This window comes from Zingiber officinale, chromosome 11A, assembly GCF_018446385.1.
Source record: "Zingiber officinale cultivar Zhangliang chromosome 11A, Zo_v1.1, whole genome shotgun sequence".
Classification (NCBI taxonomy): Eukaryota; Viridiplantae; Streptophyta; class Magnoliopsida; order Zingiberales; family Zingiberaceae; genus Zingiber; species Zingiber officinale.
Genome location: NC_056006.1, coordinates 84733692 through 84738570, shown reverse-complemented (window position 1 = coordinate 84738570; position 4879 = coordinate 84733692). Strand labels below are relative to the sequence as shown.

The 4879-nt window shown below is 39.4% G+C and overlaps 1 pseudogene; it reads left to right on the top strand.

Moving 5' to 3' along the window:
- Positions 1-3441: 3441 nt before the first annotated feature.
- Positions 3442-4151, top strand: LOC122031528 (annotated as a pseudogene).
- Positions 4152-4879: the final 728 nt, after the last annotated feature.

The window sequence follows — 4879 nt, the reverse complement described above, 5'->3', positions numbered from 1 at the left end:
CGCTTACCATGACCACGAGTTAGCATGTTGCCCTCCATATCAAGTATTGGAATCATATTTAATTCACAAAATGTGTTAACTTGTTTCAAAATTATCTGCCATCCATCTTCCCTGAAGTCTTGTAGTCGACATTTCACACTTCTAACCAAGGACATGGCTTGAACAATATTTTGATCCCCTTGTTGTAGGGAAAGTGATAACTCATTTGTAATTCCCAATATATACTTCATCAAATGTAACACAAAAACAAATTGATAACTTTCCATCTTCTCAATTAAACCTGCGACAACACCTTTATTCGCAGAATAAGAGGCGTCATCATGTACATTTCCTAACACTTCTCACTGAAGACCACATAGAACATAAACGAAGTAATGTTAAGTAGTGTGATCCCCAACGAGTATCTCCAAGTCTTTCTAAACTAGTTTCTTGATTTTTTTTTCCTTTTCCATTAGTCATTTCTCCACTTTCCAATTCAACAATTATTTTATCATGTTGAATTTTTCTAAGTTGATCTCTCCTCTTACAAGATGCTCCAGATATATTCTCAATCATAGTGATATACCCAAAAAATTCACTCACAGTAAAATTGTCATGAACAACAACAACAAGAACTAATTGGAGCTGGTGAGAGAAACAGTGAACATACATTGCAAATGGATTTTCTTGTAGTATCAGATATTTCAATCCATTGAACTCACCACGCATATTTGAAGCTCCATCATATCCTTGACCTCTCAATCTAGATAATGATAAATCATGTTGCACAAATAAAGCATCAATAGCCATTTTCAAAGAATGAGAACTAGTGTCAGGCACATGCACAACTACAAGAAATCGTTCAATCACACATCCTTTTTGATTCACATACCTCAAAACAACTCCCATATGCTCCTTCACTGAACTGTCCCGAGCCTCATCAACCATCAAAGAAAAGAATTTATCTCCAATATCATTGATTATAGTAAGTGTGATCTCTGAAGCACAAGCGCATGTTAAATCCTTTTGAATTTTTAGGGAAGTCAATTGATTGTTTGCAGGAGCATTTTGTTTTATAACTTTACAAACCTCTTCATTTCGTTGACTATACCATTCAAGTGACTCAAGAAAATTACCTCTATTTGAAGAACTAGTTGACTCATCGTGTCCACGAAAGGACAACCCTTGCTTCAATAGAAAGCGTGTCACATCCAACATTGCTGTTAAACGAGTCTGATAATCAATTTCCATATCGCGACTATGTACTCGTAAAATATTCCCCACACTATGCCTTTGATCTTGAAAAACCTCAAATTGTATTCTAGTTTCATTGTGACAACTATTCACAGTCCCCATATGACGATTGAATCTTTCTAATGTCCTTTTCCAATTGTTGTATCCATCTTTTATAAAGGCATTATCTACATTTTGTTTATTTAAATGTTTGAAAAGATAACACCAAAAACAAAATGCAGCATCTTTTGATACGCTATACTCTGGCCATGTATATTTTTTATACCAAGTTCCTTGAAAACTTCTTTCTTGATTACGAAAAGTTATTTTCGGATACACATGACCATTTGGTTGACAAGGTTCTCAGAGCGCATACTCTCTTCGAGCTTGATCTCGAATAGTAATATCAAATTCTTCAATTGGTTTTCGTAATCCCGGATCACTAACAATATCATCCAAATTCTACTTATTCAATAACATTCAGCTCATTAGAGGAGCTAGAGCCGGAACTACGAGTTCGTTTAAAAAATCTCTCCATATCCTACACAAATAAATAACTAAAAATAAATTATGTAATGGACAACTACAAATGTAATGGAAAAATATATGTTGAACTAAAACTTTAATAAATTACCACAGTACCGTACCACTACTATTCTACCAATCTAATAGAATACTCATGGAAAACTAAACAGTCTAAACTACAAATGTAATTCTATATATTTTACAAAAAAAAATAGAATAAATAATAATAGAAAACTACCAATCTAATAGAAAAATAAATTACAATGGTAAATTGTAATATGATATTCTGTAGACTGTACATTTCCCAAAAAAAAATCAAATAATAATAAAAATTTAAAACATAGCAAATCTAAGTTCTAACCTTATGAAGAAATGATGTTGGAGCTTGGAGCCTTAGAGTTAGAGTCTTAGAGACTCGGTTGCAACCTTGTAGGTTGCTGGTTGGAGAATGGAGACTTTAGAGTTCAGGCTACTGTCGATGTCGTCGCCTGACGCTTGCAGTTGCTGCCTGGCTGTTCGCGAGAGAGACCGCGAGTTGGAGGCTTGGAGCCTTGCTCCTTGGACTGTAGAGCCTTGGAGTTGGAGGAGAGTTGAGTGGGAGTGGGACTGTGGCTTGTGGGAGAGCCGGAGAGGAGGAAGAACTTAAGAAGTCAGGGAGTTAGGGTTTGAGGTTTCTGCTGTCTGTGAAACGCGAAGCAGCAGCATTGCAACAATGGATTGGGGCCAAAGAATAAAAAAACATATTTACACTTTACAAAGTTACAGTCCGATTTAATGTTTTTTGATTTTTTATTATTTTATTTATTTGACTTTGGGCCCACTCTGCTTTAATTAGAATTGGTAAGAAAATAGAAAAAAAAAACACGCTTCGTGTCTTCGTCTTCTCCGGCAGTGGCAGCGCACTGCATGTCTGCACTGGCTACACCGCCGTCCAGCAATGGCAGTGGGTGGCACGCCGGCGTCCAACCATCCAGGTGGGGGAGGCTGAAACCTCCTCATCTCTTCCTCTGTGCGGAAAATTTCTTGTCGTCCGGTGATGTCTAGTGGACGACAGCCAAGTTGGCTGAAGCCTCCCTTAGCCCCACAGTCGGTCCACCCCTGGCTCCTGATACTTAGAGGGAGTGGAGATTCCTCACGATGACGTTATGATCATCCGAGTGGTAATAATTAATTAAACTATTCATCAAATTTTTATTGATATAGAGAGCTCGATGAATATTATATTCAAGAAAACATTCGACCAACTATAAATCAATGAGAATTAATTGTAATCAATGACGATTCCACTACGTGAATTCACAGACAACGAAATTACAACGCTAAGACTACGGCTTGAACTTTTCCTTCTCTGCCATCCTTTTCCTTCGTTACTCGCTCCATATGCAAATTTTCATTTTGCTTCCACAATTTATACATATGCTTAAATTACTAAAATAGTTATTTAATCTGGCTAGCGTTCTGAAAATGTTAGATTCGGATCCAAAGAGCGCAATCCGAGATGGATTCACTTGTCTACCGTATCTATAGGAGTTTGGAGGTCATTATTTTGATATTCTAAACTTGTGGGAGTTAAATGAAAACTTGCGCAATCCAAATTTTGTGCACGCCAATATATTCTCCTCTAGATTTTCTCCGAATCCATTTGGGTTTTGTTAGATTCACTCTCTTTTTCTTTTCTCCAAAGTAGAAATAATTCTTTCCGCCATGGATAATTCCGGGACCAGCGCTGGGGCCGGGCAACAATTAGCACGGCCGCGAGAGCTGCACGGCCCTCGGCCGGCGCCTCTCACTGTGAGGAAGGAGTCCCGCAAGATCAGGAAGCCCCCGGCGGCGGCGCCGCCGCCGCCGCAGCAGTACCGCAGCCCGTCATCATCTACGCCGTCTCGCCCAAGGTCATCCACACCACCCCCGCCGACTTCATGGCCGTCGTGCAGAGCCTCACCAGCGTCCATGCAGCAGCCGCGGCCTCGTCGTCGTCTTCTCTCGCCGGCGGTGCCACCGCCGGTAACCCCCACGGCAACAGGGGATCGGCTCAATTCTCTCCAGCCGCCCGCTTGGCCGCCTTCGAGAAGACCGCCACCTCCTCCCCCTCCGCTTCTGCTTCTGCACGAATATTAAATCGCGAAGTAGTCGACGACGTGGTGGTGGAAATCATTCGTTCGCCGGAAGAGCGGAGACTAGGAGGAGGAGGGATCCTGTCGCCGGGGCCTGCGTCCCTGCCGTGGATATCCCCGGGGATGTTTACTCCGACGGCTCTGTTTACGCCGCCGCCGCAGCTTCCGCTGCTGCCGCCGTCGATTCAACTTGTGGCGAGTCCTGACACCAACAATCTATTCTTTTCCAACACCGGGATATGGTTCCTTCTCCGGCGGCTTATTGGGATCTCTTCAACCATTACACCAACAATTAATTAATATTAATTAACTTCTTGCTGCATGCACGGTATGGAGTTCATCAATTGACTCCTTGCGATCTATTCTTTTGTGTCATACAATCAACAAAGATCAAATTTATATATATATATATATATTAGTTTCTACCTACTGATTTAATCATGCATTTCAATTGAAATTGGATGAGAAGAAAAAGGATTAATTCAAGAGTTCCTCTGTTTGCAAGATGCTCCTCATTGTTGCATTAATGAACTCCTTAGATGTTAGAAATTCTAGCTAGCGAATTTACGCTGGATTAACTAGAGATTTATGAAATATACAGGGAGCTCCATGTAATTTAGAATGTATGAGTATTCTAATAATATGTAAATTCTTAAAGGAATTTACATATTATTAGTAATCATCAAACTTAGTTGATACATTCCTTCAAACAGTCACACCTCATTAAATTAGTAGAGGATAGGTTGAGATCTTGCATGATAAATTGCCGGCAATGTCAAGAAGAATTTTGTACTTAACTTGCTGCGAAGGGGTTACGTGGAATTGATTAGTTAGCAAGTTCATAGGGAATTAATGGTTACGTGGGGATGCAAGTTTTGTCCTTAATTAACTTGCTGTTAATTTAATCCTAAAGCAACATATAATATATCACTTAATTTTCTAATCATGATTTACATGAATATGTATAAATTATATAAAATGAATATTTACTGTCAATTAATTAAATAACATTATTCAATTAATAGTAT